Source organism: Tursiops truncatus, chromosome 18 (genome assembly GCF_011762595.2).
Source record: "Tursiops truncatus isolate mTurTru1 chromosome 18, mTurTru1.mat.Y, whole genome shotgun sequence".
Taxonomy (NCBI): Eukaryota; Metazoa; Chordata; class Mammalia; order Artiodactyla; family Delphinidae; genus Tursiops; species Tursiops truncatus.
The window spans coordinates 19,094,784-19,114,291 of record NC_047051.1 but is presented as its reverse complement, the minus strand read 5'-3'; the positions used below and the strand labels follow the sequence as shown (position 1 = coordinate 19,114,291).

Here is a 19,508-nt window from a genome sequence, read left to right as displayed (position 1 = left end):
CCCTTGGCAAGTGACCATGCTGACAGATGCATATTAAATCTCTGCAAACTAGGCCTTTTGGGTTTGTTTACATCCTAGTGTATTGGTCAATAAACTTCACGTCCCCAGCATGAGTGAAGGGCCTGGCCCACATCTATGCACCAAGGACAGTGAGGTGGGAGAAGTCCAGGGATACAAAGCTCTGATTAGTCCTCTTATTCCAAGTCACACTTGATATACATGCAGTTTCTGTCTGGCATGCACCCCAGGGGCCTGGGTAGGCTCGGGGTGGCCCCAGACAGTAGGGAAAAAGAAAGTGTGCTGAGGTCTGATACTTCCCTGGGCTGCCAGGAGAAAGGGTCAAGTCGGAAAGTGCAGTGCTAGGGGAGCATATAGCAGTGTAGTCAAGTAACCTGGTCAAGGAAGACTTCCTGGAGGAAGTGATGTTTAAGCTGAGAGCTGAAGATTAAGTAGAAGACGGCCAGTTGCAGAGGAAAAGTTTTCCAGTTGGAAGGAACAGCATATAACCAGAGGTAAGAGAGAACATGGTATATTTTAAGAAACTTAAATATTTTCAGTAAGATGGGAAGCAGAGTACAAGATTGAGAAGTGGGAAGAATTGAGGCTGGAAATGTATTTAAGGACCAGGCCATGAGGCTAAATCATGAAGGGTCATGTCAGGGTGCTAAAGTATCTGTACTTTATCATGAAGGCAATGGGAATTCTCTGAAGGGTATGGAAAATGCATTGGGAATGGGGGAAGATGGTGGTAGGAAAAGTCATTGTACTAATTCAGGGGGGGAGATGATAGTGATTTGACCAAAATAGTAGCCATGGAGATGGAGCAAAGTTGACAGATTACAGATACATCCATCCACAGCTTAAAGAGATGACCTGGAGCCAACTCTCTCTACGGAAATGAAGCCAAAAAAAATATGGAGAGAATGAAACTGATGCAGAGAGAAGCTGAAGAGACCATGATGGGCTGTGTACGCCAAATTTATAAAGGAGCAAAGCCCAAGAATATGTAGATGCTATGAGGAAGGTGAAAGATATGCAGAGTATAGGAAAGAAAAAGGTAATGGGGAGAAAGAGATGATATGGCCCATGAGAGATGGAGTGGGGCGAGTGATAGTCCCGGGGGCCGGCCCACTTCCTGGCAACTTTCTAAGTTCAGTTCCCATAAGCTTCAGCTCTATCATGTGTCCTATTCATGAATTCTCATGACCCCTGTCTCTCTTATTGCTCCACATAAGGGAGCTTCTCCCCCTCCACACGCAGACTAGCTTGACTAAGTTTTGTTTCTTGCAACTTACAGAATCTGAATCAGTAATGATGTTATACAAACTAATTCTTCAAGAAGCTAATTAATTAAAACAATGCAAATTGATGCAGTTATAATGAGAACTATAACTTCTGAGTGTTCATACATGTCCCTGTCCACGGATCCACTATTTTTCAATTCGGTAAGCCCAACGGCGATCAAAAAAGTGGCTTGGAGAGCACAGTTTCAGAACAAAAAGTACTGAATGGTCATAATGTCTGATCTCTCTCCAACTCCTTCTCCAGGGGATGGGGCTGAATCACAAGAAACCACTTCTGAGGCAAGAGAACACAAACCCGGAGGCAGTTACCCAAGGAAGCATGAGGAAAAAGAACAGGGAGAGAAGCCAACTCTTGTTAAGAAGCACTCCAGAATATTCTGGAGAAGTCAGATCACATAGCAAGGGGGAGTGAAGGGTTTATGGAAACCCAAGATGATCAAGCATATTGGACACGGGGAGGATGGGTAAGATGAGACAAGGCTCAGATTGGGGTGTTGGCTGGAAGTTGTTTGGTCAGGGACAGTGCAAGAGAACTGAGCAGCCTACCAGGTTTTTCAGGCCTTGGGAGGGTCAAAAAGAGATGAAAGTCTGGTCCACGTTCTTAAGAATTTACAGTCTGGTGAGAAACCCAGACATATACACAGATTACAAAATGTGGTGAGAAGCAGGTTAACACAGGCGCTATGAGTTTACAAAAGTGCATTTAGATTTATCTGGGAGGTTCAAGACACCACAGCTGAGCTCAGATATAAAGCTGAGTCATAGTTATGCACGGAACTTTAGGAAGAGCAAAATTTCAGGTGTATCTGGAAGGATCTGAAGCACCCAAAGCAGGCTGTATTATTAAAATGAAAGTGAGAGATAAGTAATAGCAGAAGAGAAGGCTGGGGAGTGTAAAGAGAAGCCATTCCATGAAAGGCATTTTTATTTCTGAGAAAATATCTTAGACTTGTTCTTTTTTATAAATAAATATTGGTAAACATTTTATTCACAGAGGATACAAAAATTATGCAACAAACACCGTATCTTCCAACTTAAAAAAAAAGCTAGAAATATACGGAAATTTTGACAAAACACCATTAAACTATAGCTGTCAATATGTAGCTTTTTAAATTCCAAATATGAAATCAACAAAAAACGACAAACTAGATATTGCAGAATATAATCATTGAAATCAATTTAGTAGAAACAGGATATGGACACTGTAAATAGTGAATATAGACCTTTCTTTTTGTAAATCAGAAACAGAAAATAGACATTCTTTCCTATTTTGTTGGAGCATCTTCTAATATTGATCGTGCATTTAGGTACAAAGAAAATATTAATAGAATATCCTAAACAGAGATGTTATAGACCATATTCTCTGATTAGCCTCTAAGCTAGAAATCAGCAATAAGGGGAATTTCCTGGCAGTCCAGTGGTTAGGACTCTGTGCTCTCACTGCCGTGGGGCTGGGTTCCATCCCTGGTCAGGGAACTAAGATCCCACAAGCTGTGCAGCATGGCCCAAAAAAAAAAAAAGAAATCAGCAATAAATCAGTGACACAACCACGTGAGGAATGGGTTGGGGCAGGAGTTGGGAGACATGGGAGGAGGGAAACCAGTTAAAGAAACATTGCAACAGCCTAAGAAAGCAGTAGTGTGAGTCTGAACCAAGACAGTTGTGCGGAATGAAAAGGAGTAGACAGCTGAAGAAATATTTAGCAGATAAAATAAGGACTGCCTGACTGATTGAATTTAGGGGGGAGACAGAGAGAGAGAGGAGAGAGACGTGCAGGGGGATGGAAAAAAGTTAAATGATGAGGTTGGGTGATGACCTGGTAGAGGCAGTGTCATTAACTCAGGTGAGGAATATACCGGAGAAGGGAGAGGTCTTGGGGAAACGGGGAGTTCTCTTTGGGCTGGTTGGGTTTGAGGAACACGGCCTGTACTGCAGTTTATGAAGAGAAAGAAAACTGTGTACATCGCCGTTACCAGCAAGATTCTCCTTTTTTGTAGAGGAAATTCAGAACTCAGGTCATGAAAGGGGAGAGAGTGTCAGCACTCCTCTTTTATTTGGTGCCTGGTAGGGGATGGACTGCTTATCAGAAGTACTTAATAGGACTTCACACCACCTGCCTCTTACGCCCAGAGTTTGCCTGACATGTTTAGGAGAATGCTTAAGATGGGGTGATAGGGCTTCCCTGGTGGCGCAGTGGTTAAGAGTCCGCCTGCCGATGCAGGGGACACGGGTTCGTGCCCCGGTCCGGGAAGATCCCACGTGCCGTGGAGCAGCTGGGCCCGTGAGCCATGGCCGCTGGGCCTGCGCGTCCGGAGCCTGTGCTCCGCAACGGGAGAGGCCACAACAGTGAGAGGCCCGCGTACCGCAAAAATTAAAATTAAAAAAAAGATGGGGTGGTAAATGTCCACACCAGTTGGAAGACAAGACTAAGGACTATACAACAAGTGACACAAATGTCCACTAATGCAATAGTAAATCCAGAAAAGGACGCAGGACTCTGGGCGAAACCAAGAGAGTGGCCTTGCTTTTCACATGTCATGGGGAGACACAGAAGTCTTTTAGGTGCTGGGACAGATCACAGACAGTGGCCCACAGATGGAATAAGCTTTGGGTGGAAGGATCAGGACCCAGAAAGGGGCACTGGGGAGGAGAGGGGATGGACCTGCAGCCCGGACAGGGGTCAGGACTCAGCAGGGCAGACAAAGGGCGATGTGGCAGATGGGGTCAGTAAGCTACAGTTACTTCACGGGCTCTTACGTAAATTAAAGTCATTAAAATTAATTTTGCCCTGTGAATTTTCCTGAGAGTTTCTCTACACTTGTTTGGATAATTGATATCCAAGACCGAGGAGATTCAGCAGAGACCTTTATCCAACACAGACACAAAGATAAAGCCTTGCTTTATGTGTTCACAGTTGAGGATTAAAGGACTTTTGATTACTTGAGGAGGCTTAGTAAGTGTTGATTACAATGACCTAGAAAATCCTTAGGGCCTCGAGTGGTGATGCAGCATAAGACTTCTAGAACACATTCGGCTCTGAGGCACGTAGTACAGAGGGCCTGGAGAACGAAGACACAGGCCTGCTTTGGCCACTGAGTGATCTCAAGCAAAGGGCGTCACCTTTTTTATCTTCAGTTTTCTAGTCTGTAAAATGCGAACTGATTGTAATTTCTCCGTTCATTCAACAAATATTTTATGAGCCTCTACTGTATGCCAAGCATGATTCTACCCACCTTATAGAGTTATCTCGAGAATTAAATGAAACAGCGTAAGTGAAAGTGCATAGCATCGTGTCCAGAATCTATCAGGCGCCAATTGTATTTTTTTTTTTTAATCCAAGAGAAGTTTTTTACTAGAACAAGAGCGGGCATTTGAGCCAACATTGGGTCAGGCCAACAATGGGCCAAGACACTCAGAGTGCTTGCTGTTAATATCAGGGTATCTTGCAGAGAGAAAGGACTGACTGCATCAGGGTTCCAAGAATGAAAAGACTTTTAATTCAATGATACATTTTTGAAGCAGTAGGATGAAGGGCAAAATGTTGTCCTTGGGGAAGTGAACCCCATGTCAGAGTTATTCTGGGAAGTCTTCAGAGGGTGCAATGAAGCAGCACAGACGTTCCAAGTTAAGACCCATTGGAAATGTGACTGTCCTAGTAGGTCTAGAACATTAAGAAAGAACTACAAAGTAGTTTGCTTCGTCAACACGTTCAGAGTTAAGGTGCGTGACAAAATGATTCTTCTTCTGAGACGTCTTTAACTGTAAACACTGCCATGCACTCACTGAAGCCTGGGCAGTGAACTTGGAATTCAGAATACGTATTTCAAATTAACTGGTCAGGGCCCTGATAATTCATATATTATTAGCACTTTCCAGTGCTCCAAGTAATCCATGTTAAGAAGTAAAGGAAGAAAATCTGACTCAAGCTGGAAAACATGTTTTCTCTCAGTACTACTTTCACTTCAGAAGTGAGTGGATTCGTTATCAAGGGGTGAGGCGTTTTCCACCTTCCTTTTATAAACTGAACTTTAGCCCAGACCCTGAAGAGCTTAATGAGGTTGGTCAGAAGTCAGAATCAAATAGGATATACCTGATGCCCAAAGAGAGAAGGGAGGAAGATCAAAGCCGCTTGCATGGGCCCCTTTATCGCTCTGAAAGACAATAACGTTACTTATTACACTGGGTGATAGCTGTAACTGCCTATTTATTTTTCAATCTTTCCAACAGACTATTAGCTCCTCAAGGACAAGGGCTGTGTATTATTAATCGCTGTAATCCCAACTGCTTGAAAAGCCCCTTATAAGAGAGGCTCAGTAAATGCTTTATGGTGAGCAAGGGGATCAGTGAATAGAGGGATGGGCGGATGGATAGAGGAATGGATGGATAGGTGGACAGGTGAACCTTGGGTTCCTGACCTTAAGGAAAAATTGCCATAACAATACAGGAAATGGTGCTTGAGTGAAGGGAAGACAAGATAGACCGATTGATTTGGGCCCAAGAGTCACTGAGGAGGGATCCAATTTTAGAGTCATTAAGGAGAAGAAAACTTGGATCAGTTTTGTCACAGTTTCTCCTAATCCATCCTGTTGGGACTCTGGTCTGTGCTTCAGTAGGGGAAGCTGCTATGGGATAAACAAGGCTACCTTGTGGGGACCAAGAACTAGTAAGAGCTCCAGGTCTTTCTGAGAAGGACAGAGGCCTGTCTATCTCATCCGGGTCCATGGAGCTGTAATCCTGAGAGGCAAGGGCTCCATCTGCCTGAGGTAGAAAGGTTACAGGTTTCTTGGGCCACTGAACAGTCATCACGATGACAGCCTCAAAATCGTCGCTTCTCATAATGGATGGCCTGTGGGGAGGTGAGGGGTAGAGCAGCTTTGGGAGCGGAGTCTGTGAGGACTTGCCCGTAGACTTCAGAGTGGCCGTGTGAGCGCCAGGAGACCATATTTCACATGACGGGATTTGGTCAGGTCAGCAGCCGTGGGGCACCCAAAGCATAAACCTTTCACCTCCAGGGCATCTCAGACTGGGACTGACTGAAATGGAGTCATAAGAGAACTGTAATCCATCAGACCTCAAGGAAAGGAGAAATGGCCCCCTAGTGAAAACCCTTGCAGACCCGTAAACAGCCAGGAGAGGGCAGCCTACCGGGACAACTCACTGGTCTGCAGAGCGGCCAGGAACTTAAAGAGCTGCAGGGAGGGAGGGGCTGCAGGTCCCCTGCAGGATGTTGTGACCCAAGAATGGTCATTAGAGAAGGTAGTCTTTGCCTTTTATTGGCCAGTGGAACTTGAAAAACTAGAGCGGCTCTCAACTAACTGCATGGAAAGCAGCCCTTACAAATACACTAGTAAAAGGGTACCCCTTCCACTCCCCCGTCCCTTACATGATTCACATGAATGTCTGAAATTCCAAGTTTATAATCTATTCATTCAACAGGGTGCGGGATATTGGAGGGCGGGGTCAAACCTACTGTACAGAAGGAAAGCTTGATTTTACAGACTATTCTCCTTCTAACCATGGAGGAGGTAGCAGATCATCCTTTTTAAGAGCATGTGAGCCAAATGCTAAGGTTTCAGTCCTGGCTTAGCTGCTTTTGACTCTGAGACCTTGAGCAAGTTTTTCACCTCCTAAGTCTCTGCTTCTTCTGTGGAAGGGGATAATAAGAGCACCTATGTCAGAGTTGTTAAGAAGACTAATGTAAATAATCCAGGTAAATGCAGGCACATAATAAGTACTCAGTAAATTAACATTCATGTAACATATGACTCGAACGATAAAACTGGAATCATGTCGCATTTGGCCAGACATACCCGTCATTCCTACATAATTACCCGTAGTGTATAAGTCTGTTATGGGGTGGTGATTGAAGAGGGTGAACTGGGGACACAAATAAAAAACATAAATTACAATACACTCTTTTTTTTTTTCCTAAGATATTCAAAAATCCCTTGTTGAACCTCTGAAGTTTTTACAGAACATAGTTTGGAAATAATTGCTTTCTTGGGCCAAAAATAAAAGCAATATGTCCTAAACTAATTATAGTGAGTTCAAGTACTTTATATCTGGCCCACTCATGCTAGGATAACCATAGACGACTTCTAAAGTTGGCTCCATTGAGGACATTCCTTCTAACATTTGGTGCCTATGCAAGCAGGATCCTGATCCTGTCTGAAGTGTATATGACTGACACTGCCAGGAAAACAGTTAGCAGGAGACATTAGGTTAGCGGAAATAAAAATCTGTTATTTGGGGTTAATATGAATAGTTGCAGAAACTTTTAAAACATATATAGTGGACTGTTGGTGAGCTACTGAGAAAAAAATGTAGGTGCCTGTGAACTTCATATAAAAATACAAATAATGGGGTTTTAACAAAGGGCATAAAAAGACAGAGTGATGAGCAGGTACGAAAACAGACTAACAGATAAACAACTACTTCCAATTTGCCCAGAACTCTAGAAAAACTGGCCACTGCTTCTGTTGAGTCAAGTTATTTATGTCATTTAAAACTGTGACATGAATTGTAATCGCTATTTCTGTAAAAAAAAAAAAAAAGAAGGTTTGAAAATAGATTGTCACTTAAAGATGACTGGAGCGTAAGTCTGAGACTTACTGACTTTTAAGCCTTGTGTTTTATAAATATTACCTCTAGGTGGTGAACTTAAGGGAAAGGACTGGGGAAAAAGTAATCTCAGGCCTTGGAAATTCTTTGTCTCATATCTACCCTCCCCTCTGGTCCCTTCTCCTCTCCATTCCTTACCCTGTGTCTCTTCCATGTAGCAAAGGGTTGGAAGTTGAGTTTCATGTGTTTAATTACATGAAATAATTGCATGAATTTTGTGTTTTGCCTGGAAGCAAAACCACAATGGACAAGCCTATGATCAAATGATAATGCTATGACAGCAACTAATTAGGAAAGCCCAGTATACGTGAACAGAGTTTTGCTATTTCCAAATAAAGGCTAATAAAGTTAATATTATTAATATTTAATACTATAGACCTATATTATTATGCTGGTAGACAATTAGGCATAATTGGTAAGTAATCATATAGGTAGCCTGTGTTACTTTGATATACGCAAATTGTACCTTTACAGCTTAGATCTTCTCACTTTGGGTCCACACAACAGTATCATCACAGAGAAGCTGCGTTGGCGGGAAGAGAACTAGGCCAGAAGTAGCTGACAAAGCAGAGGACCCATGAAAAGAGACCCTGCATTCCTGGCAATTGGAGAAATTGGATACAATACTAGGGTGAGTGAAGGGAAAGTTGTTCATGATAAGGCAGGAAGGAACAAGATGGAGATGGAGAAGGGATTTATTTTTAAAGGAGGGGGTTTTGGTCAAGGGTAATTGAGATTTTTCCTGTTCTCATCACCCACCTTTCACCACTCCCTCAAAACATTTATGGTATCCAAAATTCCATAAACAATAATTGTCTCCACAATTAGAGACAAAGCTTGATAAGCAAACCAGCTGGCAGAAGTAAGATGAAACTCTTTCTCACTAAAATGTTAATGGCTGTTACTGGATCCTTTGCTATTTTGATAGGAAGAGGAAGTAAGAGAATGAAAGGAAGGAAAGCATATTAAATGGTAACAAGAGAAATAACTAACATTTATTGAGTACTTACGTGCCAGGTTCTGTTCTAAGTGCTTTCATGGATTAACTCATTCCCTCCCCACAGCACTTTGTCTTAGGAAGGTATTATTACTAATCCATATTTTACAGATGAGGAAACTGAGTCACAAAGAGATTAGGTGACTTGCGCAGGGTCATAGTGGTGGGACCAACGTTTGAACTCTGGCATTTCTAGCCCTAGAGCCCATACTCTTGGCCATAGCTGAAAGGAAATTGGCTCAGAGAGAAGATGGCACAGGAGTGGACGGTGTTGCCTGAAGTCAGCCTGTCTACTTCTGAGTGTTGGAATGAGAAGGAGTCCCATGCAGAGGTGTTTTATCTTGCCACAGAGTTGTGTATCTGCTACTTAAAGGAACACCAGTGCTAGGGAGGTTATTACATTCAGTCCTATGGAACATTTTGATAGCTCCTTGGTTCCCATGTGTGTACTGCTTTGCTGCCTGAATTAGTGATCCTGTTGCAGTTATTTAAGCTTTCTGTGCCTCTGAGCGTACATCTGGAAACTGGGTATTTTCCACTTGTCAGCTTCCTGACTCAGAGGAATGCAGAGGGCTAATGGGCTGACACATGCGAAGTGCTTTGAGCCATAAACCAGGACTAACTGAACTTTTAGAAAACTTGGCAGTGGTATTTAGATTGACAGAAGTGGTAGAATATTCTCCTAGTAGCTTCTTTAGATGTTCTTGGTTCAGCTGCCTGGTCCACTATGGCCGCCTGAATTCTTCTCTAGACATTTTAAATGGCACTGCTGTAATGAAGGACGACTGTCTGGTAGACTTGGGAGATGTCCATATAGTCTGGGATTGTGCAAATTATGTAGAGATAAGAATTCCTAATTCAAAATAACAATCTTCAAGCCAGGACTTTGAAAGCCATTACTTATCAAAAAAGGTTAAAAAGAACTGGATCTACTCCAAGGAAACCTTTAACCTAATAGCAAACACCATATCTTAGCATTCAATTCAAATGACAGTGATCTAATTGACACCACCAAGGGCAGAACCACTGCAAAGTTTTTTTTTTTTTAAAGATGTTTTACAAAGGGATGTGGCTAAGAAGTTGCCCAAGACAAAGAGAATGGGGAAAGAAGGGGTCTCAGTTGCAGCTACAATTAAGAAATAGCGAACACAAAAGAAGTATAAAGCCACGGTTTTTTAAAGAAAAACATGTCTGATTAATCCACACTATCTAGTGGAATTTCCCTTCCATTTTTTAAAGCATAGAAATATTAGGTACCAACCTATGTCTTCAAATCAAACAAATGAAAGCAGGAGGGTGACCATAATATTTTTAACAGACGCAGTTAGCAACTCAATGATTTAACCTTGAATTCATGTCTTCTAAGGATAGAGTCATATCTTGGGGCGGTCATGCCTCTCCTGACCTGAGAAAGGAAGTAAGCATTGTGAGCTAACAAATAAACATGACCAGTGGGAACCAAGGTGGAAATTCAGGAGGAGAAATAGGGCAGATTCAAATAGTTTACAGAAGGAGTTTGAGAGCAAGGAAAAGAAATCGAATGACAGAAGGAAGCAAAGATGGTCAAGACCGTACAGTCTTAAGGAGCAATAAATCCAAAACAAGAAAAATAAGAGACAGTGTTTCAGAGTGCTGTTGTAATTCAAACCATTTCAAATAAAAGCTATGACAAATTTCAGAACAATTTAGATACAGATTTGGTTTTAAGATGCTAAGGCTTCCTTTTTGGCAGTATTTTCTCTTCCCTTTCGGCAGTGTACCTGCAGATTCTTCTCTTTAAACATTCAAGGCCCTATCTACTCCTCACCAAAGCAAAACAGTGATGTAGACTTTTTGGTGTGAAAGTAAGGCAAGGTATACTCTTCCCAGGAGTATTTGCAGACTAAAGCATCATCTTTACATGAGAAGGAATTTTCAGGTCAAAGACTGGTGGAGGAGGTACAAGGACCCTCCTGGTGTCCCTTCTCCCAAATTTCACTGAAGGCAGCTTCTGCTTTGCCTCTGTCTCCCTTGATCCCATTTATCTGGTTGACAAACACATCTTCACACTGTCTTTGTTGGACTGTAAGAGGTTCCTTTCACTAAACAACGGGATGGGAACAATGGGATTTGTGTAAGGAAGAGGCCATTTAGGTAAACTCAAGCTATTGAGACAGGAGGGAAGGGAGCAGGGCACAACCTTAAAAGAATGACATAGCCATTGAGGATACCACAGAAACCGGTTAGAACCTAACAGGCCCAAGACGGTGGAAGAGTCAACTTCCAGTAGAACTTGAGCCTCATTTTATGTTCCTTGTAATACATTAGCGTCTAAATGACACAACCACAGGCTCCATGGCCAGTCTGAGGCTGACCATAAAAGGCCAGAAAGTAAGCGGTGGCCCAATTCCTGGAAATCTCTGTCCCGTCCCTAAAATAGCTGGAATAAATCTCCCACTTCTTAGCCTATGACACTACCCAGCCCATAAAAACTAACCATCCCATGTTCAGGGACCTCTCACCTCCTGAGATGGCCCACACTCTGTCTATGGAGCGTGTATCTCCCTGAATAAATCTGCTTTCACTCACTTCTTCTTGCTCTTGAATCCCTTCCTGAGCAAAGCCAAGGACCCTCCCTTGGTGGCCTGTCCCAGAGACTCGCCCGAGACCTGGGACGTAAGCATCCTCTCATGCCCCCATTTTCCTGCAACTCTGTGATACTTTGTTATGTTCAATCAATGATAAGGTCACTGAAGGCCACTTATTGAGCATTTACTGCTTTACGTGGAAAGGAGACCAGTAGTCGTTAACCGTCCCATTCCACGTAGAAACGTTCATCGCATTGACTGAGAACGCGGTCGCGGGGGCTGACGCTCCGAATCTCCGTGTCAAAGCTTGTTTACAGGGAGGTGAAGGATAGCTTCCTTGCCCACGCTCCGTGCGCTGCTCCACCCTGCGCTGGACTCAATAGCAGGAAGGGTTGGACAGGCACACAGAGTTTTGACAATGCTCCAGTTCTTTGCACCCCAAACATTTACTGAGATAGTCAAGTCATTCTTTAGAGAGGATGGGCCTAACCTGCAAAAGCTGGCAGAGGGACAGAAGAAAGAAGTGCTCCCTCTGTTTGGAGAAGGCGTGTTCCTTGTGCCTATAATAATTGCAAAAACAGCGATACAGAAACACAGGAATGGTCCTACACACCCTCTTCAACCTGGTCACCCATTTGACAACTCAGCTTCAGGGCAACTAGTCTATGCAGCTCTCACACAGGCACTCCTGCCTCTAGGGACAGCTGTTTCCTCTGCTTGGAAGAGGCTCTTCTCACTTAAAGCTACCTTTTCTTGCTAGATTCCTCTCCAGCCCTCTCCACGTCCCACTTCCTGTATTGAGCCTCTCCCAGCTGTCTCAGTGCACAGTCATCACTTTGTTCTTTGGCCTCCTACACCACTCGCCTAGCACTTGGTCATTTCTGTGGTTTATCTGTTTATCCATTCAGCTCCCCAGCCCCATTGCTGGACTTTGTCCAAAACAGTCAGCCTTCACAACGTGCTCATGAACGATGATACATCTTTACAGTAGAGTGGTTTAGGCATGCCTGATGCGAGTTCATGTTTGTGTAATTTTTAAACCCCAATGGAAAATTTCCCATGGTTAGCACTTTTGAAATGCAGTAAATCCTTAATGTGTAATTGTTTTCAAACATTATGGATTTGTTTATTAAGGAGGCATGAGGAAGAGGACTCATCAATCCTGGGGTAAAAGGAAGGACACTTACTAGGGAGAGAGAGGGGAGCAAAGAGCTGATTCACATGGCCCTCAACTCACACTGGTGTGACCGACTCATCCCGTTTCCCTGGGACTTTGCCAGTTTTAACACTGAAAGTCCTGTGTCCTGGGCAACTCCTCAATCCCAGGCAGACCTGGACAGTTGGTCACTTACCAGGTGGCCAATGCACATTTTGACAAGAAGCAAATGCAAGTTTTAAATAATGGACGGAGTCCTCTTTCTCTTCTCTCATCACAGAGACTGGTGCCACAGCCTCTCCAAGGGCACTCCACTCTCGGTGACAAGTGGAGGAGCAGGTAATAATGCCCAGTTCCCAAAAAGGAGCCTTGGGTTTAATCAACTCTCTTCACTTCAGAAGCAATCTCGGGCCTGGGAGGACAAATGGTCAAGGGAAAAAGCTTTGTACGGAGTTCTCACAAAACAGAAACTAAAAGGAATATTTGGAACAGGAAACAGAGACCTTTATGGCATGATTCCCAGAGGGAAAGTCAAAGGCAGAGACTCAGGAAGGCAAAAGTCCAGAGTCCACGGGAACTCCAGCTTACACTGAACATTCCATACCAGGCCTGCTCACTGCATCTCCAAAGCATCTGTTTTGATAATGTTGCTGGGTAATCAAGCCAACTGTCACAATTCGAGGGGCTGGATGAACAAGACTGGAATCTATGACTACCAATACGTCCGAATGTTGCAACAGTCAGCAGTAAGTATTGATACATTCTGAGCAACCGAAATCTCCCACACTACAGAATAGACACATTCTGAAAACCCAAAGGGGCCTGAAATAAGTGTCACAATATAGACACCATTAATAATGGTACACAGAAAAATCAATTCAAGCTCTATAGTTTGTATAATGATAAGGATATTTTTCCATTATAAAATATCAAAATTAAACTTTCTAATCTGCATGAAATGTATAGCCCAGTAACTCAGAATCAAAAAAAAAGCATAATTGGGAAATGGAAATTTTACTGCCTGTATCTCTGTGTATCACTCAAGATTAAGGTGGAGCTGATTTCTTTAAGTGTAGATTCCTTTGACTGAAAATGCACACATGTGTCCCAGTACCAGCGCAGGCTAGGCAACTTGGCGGGGAGCTGAAATTTAGGGTATACAGTGCAGGGATGGAATCTTACCACCAGAGGGTATTCTTTCCTCCTCAGGATTGTGGGCAAGTTTATGTAACCACAAACTAACCCTACACCAGCCCCGTAAAAATGGGCCAGGCCAGATCACAGGAAAGTGAATTAATTTATAATATTCACGCAAAATTCCCTCCTGCCCTCCTGTTTTACAGAGTATTTACTTTCTTCAGCTGAGAGAATCACGATGGCAGCAAGCCAACCTACACAAACTGTAGAAGATAGATTACACCCCTCCTGCTGGTCAAAACAAGAGAATAGTCATTTAGGAAATTAGCCCAGGTGGCTATTTCTGATCATCCCCCTCGGGTGGAGCAGGGCTTTCAAGAAAGGGAGAACGCACTGGCTAGAAAGAAAGAGCAGAGGGATTTCAGGGGCAGCGGTGCCTCCTGCTTGAATTTTGATCTAGGCTAATTTGCAATTGAAAAAGTCGCTGTCTCATTGGCGACCAGAAAGCCTAGGAAAGTTACCAGAGAGATCTGACAAGGTCCAAAGTCAGCCAGGGAATCTGTCCCAGCCCATTAGTACACCAAGTTTAGAAAGCAAGGCCCTGGAAAGATGCCCCAGGGAGATGCCCAAGGGAGTCAGTTTGAATCCGGCCAAATGCTTACTCCGGAGAAAGGAAGACTTTGTCCCTTCTGGCTTGTTCACTGCCAGCAGCTCCATTGGGGAAAAGGGCTGTGAAATTGAGAAATATGGGATATTAGGTCATCTGCCCAACTGAAGGCAGGTTCAACAAACCCAAACTTCAAGTCAATAAATAGTTTCCTTTTTTTTAAATGATCTTAAATAACACTTGCTCATTGCTAAAAATTCAAACAACACAGAGGTAAAGTAAAAAGTGAAGCACTTTTCGCTCACAGCCGGCCTACTCCCTTCAGCCCCGCTCACCAGAAATGCTCACTGTGGGTAATTGGCTCATAGTTTTCAGGGCTTCCTATTTCTATGAGTTACAAAATATCGATCCGTCTACGCTAGCTTTCCATCTATTCATCCCATGCGCTCTCAATCATCCATTTGGGTTTTTTTTTTTTTTAATTGTTACTGTTTTTTGTTTTGTAAAAAACAGAGATCCTAAAATAGATATTATTCTACTTGAGATGTTCATTCCATAAATCATTGCGTTTTTCCAGGTCTACCCCAGTCTATTTAGCAGTGACACTGGGTTGTCACATTGTGCAGATGCGCCATAGCGTTATTTAGCCAGTACCTTGTTGATGGACATTTATGGTGCTTCCAATTTCTTTTCCTATTACAAAAATGCTATAATACAATTCTTAATTAAAAGAAATATTTATTTATTTATTTTTGGCTGTGTTGGGTCTTCGTTGCTGTGCGCGGGCTTTCTCTAGTTGTGGCGAGTGGGGGCTACTCTTCGTTGCGGTGCGCAGGCTTCTCATTGCGGTGGCTTCTCTTGCTGTGGAGCACAGGCTCTCAGTGCACGGGCTCAGTAGTTGTGGCGCACGGGCTTAGTTGCTCCGCGGCCTGTGGGATCTTCCCGGACCAGGGCTGAAACCCATGTCCCCTGCATTGGCAGGCGGATTCTTAACCACTGCACCACCAGGGAAGCCCAAGAAATAATTATTAATGGGTATGTTGTGTTAAGGCTCAGACCTTGCCTGTGCTAAGCCCTCTACAGGATGTTAAGGTGAATAAAAAAAAAATTTTTTTTTCTTTTGCCTTCTTGGAGTTTGCTCTCTAGTGGGGAAGAACTATAAACATCTAACTGACATAAGAAAAAAATGACTTAAATACTAAGAAGTTGAACAAGTAAGATATTCAAACATATAACATATTCCCTGACTAGGGAGCAGAGAGAAAGGAGCTATCCAGTTCTCACAACTGGGATTAGAGAAGGTCTCATGAGTTGACTTCATCTATGTAGGGATTTGCTTTAGGGTGTTTGATATAGGCAAGTTGAGTTGGAAGCTTGTAGAACTCTTAAAATCATGCTGTTGACTGGGACAAAGGACTCCATGATTTTTGCTTTTGAATTTCCTTTAACAAATATAATCTCAGATAGGACTGGGAACACTCTGTCCTTCTTCTAAGTTCGTTTTGCTGGGTTTAGTCTACAACTTTGTCTGATAACCTGAAAATTCATTACAAATATTCAACTTGGTACTGCTTTTTGCTCTATCCTCAAATTTTCTGGGCAAATGTGTGATCTCCAAATCAAGCACATCACAGCTGAATTATCTGTTACATCTGGTGTGACTGTCCAGAGAAAGACATTTTATCAGTACACTAAATCCAACAGTATGTTATAAAAAGGAGACATGAAATAACTCACCTGTGATAACCAATCTCTTTAAGTCAGAACCTTCCCAGCAATCGTGTAAACATGCTGAAAGGAGAGGTTTTCTCTTTAAGCAATCTTAATTAGCAGGTCTTTTTCTGATTAACATCTTCAAAGTGCTTTGAGCTCCTCCCCAGATGAAAGGTCCCGTGTGAGTACAAATTATCATTATGCTCACAAAATGTGTACACTAAATGCAGGAAAAGTGCAAATGATTTACCTCCATAGCCTGCAATGCCCTTGAGACACTTTGATCTGCCAATATAGCCATCAATTATTCTATATCCTTTTCTCTCTAAATGCATGCATCAAAGCATTCTCATGCACACCCTTGTAAATCCAGCTGTTTATTCCAAAACAGTTCCTCTTAATTAACCCTGTTTCCTTTCTCTTTTGTTGGCAGCTGCCGATTCAGCTTTTCTTCTGTTGGGGAGAAGGTACAGGCAACCCTGGCTTTGGAATGGAAAATAACTCCATTTTTTTTTCTCTACAAACAGGGCCACATCAAAGATGTATATTAATAAAGATTCTCTGATGACCTGGAAAAATGCATATGATACAGTATGTGAAAGAAGCATGATACAAAAACGTAGAGAGTGAATGACATGTACACACTGCTATATTTAAAATAGATAACAAGGACCTACTGTAAAAAATATAAATTAATTTTTAAAAAACCAACAAAAAAAGTAGAGAGTATTATCTCAACTATAATATGAATAATTGCTAACACGAATTGAATTCAACCATGCCAGTCAGTAAGCTGAATGCTTTACCTATGTCATATACTTTCAACTTCACTATGAGGTGAAAACTATCATCCCCCTCTTAGAGATGAAGACGCTGAGACAGGAAGTTTAAGTGATGGGGTTCTGTCCGGCACTGTCTGGCTCCAACCTTTAAGGACGGTCATGCTGCCTTTTAACAGTGATTGTGCCTAGATAGAGAAATTTGGGATGATTTTTTTCCCCAAACTTTTTACACGTACACATTTTTTAAAAGAAACAAAACTAACATATTAACGACATGAGTTAATCAAATAAAAATGAAGAGGGCTACGTCGCCCTTTATTTATGGGCGTGATGACTTAGGATAAATATAGGTGATGTGTCATCAAGCTCAGAGTTCTCTGGATCTCTGCTTCCTTATCTTTAAAATGACGGGTTGAACCAAGAGGGCGCATAGCACCTTTCAGTTCTAACATTACTTTAGTCCTTTCGTTTCTGCTTATGCTTCAAAGATGGCACTTTTCTTCAACAATAAGTAGATTCCAGTTTCCTGAAATCTGCTCAAAGAGCTCTGTTAAGTACCAAAGGAAGAACCATGGAACTGAGTGTTACGTGAATTCAGTTTGTGAGTCATCTTTGAACACCAGAGAAGAATAAAGACTATTTATGTTAATGATAAATATTTTATAAGTATTAATTAATGTAAAATTATTAAGTAATTATAAAACTATAATTGTGAATGAAGAATAATATATTTTTTCTGATCTAATTCTAGAGTAAAAGACAAGTTGCATTGGAAAGCAGGACCAGGTCTTTTTCTGACCGGGGTTTAGTTTGGACATGTCTAGAATACAGGAGTAAGAAACCCTTTGAAAGAACATGAAGGGTGTGGGTGTCTGCAGCTGCAAGGAGCATTTGATCTTTTCTTGGAAAATAAGTACCTGCAACACGAAGGAAGGTTGCTCTTCCCCACAGAAGGACAAGTTCCTCAAACAGGAAACATGTGGCACCAACCATGAAGAAAGGACAGAACCATCTGTAATGCTATAAATATTAAGATGCCTGGGAAGCATGAAGAATTTTTATTTCTGGCCACTGAGCATTACATTTATTTATTTATTTTTTCTACTTCTGAGCGTAGCGTAGTCTTTATTTGGAACTCTTTCATGCCCAGTATTGTATTTTTCAACACAGGGAAATGTAATGATTCAGCACATAATATTAGCTCAATGAAGGAAGCATATTAACATTTAGCTTTAATTAGAAGTACAGTTTTTTTCTAAGGTAAGGCTTAGGAACAGTACCCTTTCCATAAATAATACCTGGAATTCCATTTTCTACAGAACCTAGAATCTTTATTTAAACCATCAATTTTAAAAAACCTTCCATGGATCAAAGATTCAGGAATAAAAAATGAAATAATTTTTATACTTGAAGAAGACATGGAAGAATTTCTTTATAAGCCTGAAGTGGGGAAGACCTTTCTACTACAACTAAAAGTCCAGAAATCATAAATGAAAAGTGATAATGTTATGATAAAGTTAACAATGTAACAATTGAAAACTTCAGTCTGGCAAAAACAAACCACAACAAAAACACACACACATTTTTTTTAAAAATGAAAGATTAACAACAAACAGATAAAAACAAGTTTGCAATTCATATCAAGATAAAAAGTCAATGTAGCAGTGTATGAGTTCCTAGCAATCAATAAGGAAAGGATCAACAACCCAGTAGAGAAAAAAAAGGCAAAGAAAATGAACTGAGAGTTCACAGATAAAGAAACACATATGGCTCTTAAACCTAAGAAAAGATGCTCAGTTTAACTCATAATGCAAGAAGTGCAAGATACAACTATTTTAAGTTGTTTTGCCCTACCCATCAGATTGGCAAAAATCTACAAATTTGATAACACACTCTATAGTCAAGATCTTGAGAAGGAAAGCATTATGGGTAGAAAAGTAAATTGGAGGGCAATTTGGAAATATCTGTCAAAATTACAAATGCACACAAGCCAAGGCCAGTTTTAGGACTCCTCACTTGCACAGGCCCCTTTCCAGGCCCTGAGAAGAGTCTCAATAAGTTTTCAACATATTACGTTGTTTTTGAAAACTTTGCAAAAATAAGATTTTTAATCACGATTGGTTAAGACCACTGTTCCCTTTCCACTCAGAGGCCCTCTCTATCACACTTTTTCTTGTGAAGTGTGGCATTGAAATGGCATCAGGAACTTTTGGGGTCAGGCTTAAGGGAAGTTGACTTGGAGATACATTTAGTTTGGATTTAGTAAGATATATTTATGTGGTATGCAGTCACTTCCATTATAGCCAGGTTATCGCCTGATATCCTGGTGTAAGAATGGTTTCCGCCAATATTCCTACCACCCACTTTGCCAACTACCTGCCATTCCGACTAGAAGTTACAGGGTCAGGAGTCATATTGAAATATGAACATGTCTTATGGTGCCTGATACCAGAATTATGTAGGCAGTGGAAAAGAAACAAGGCTTGAAATACATGGAGCCAGAAGCCAATCTGTGGAAAATTCTTTTAATCATTAGATATGTAAAATTATAAGCAGAATATTTAGTTTTTAACAGATATCTGGTCAAAATGGATACTCTTGCCTGTTAGGGTATACTTGACAAT

At 41.8% G+C, this 19,508-nt stretch overlaps 1 protein-coding gene across 1 annotated transcript in view; it reads right to left on the bottom strand.

Moving 5' to 3' along the window:
* Positions 1-19,508, bottom strand: part of MED4 (mediator complex subunit 4) — a 133,124-nt gene that overhangs the window by 35,511 nt on the left and 78,105 nt on the right. The gene's annotated exons all lie outside the window — the stretch shown is intronic.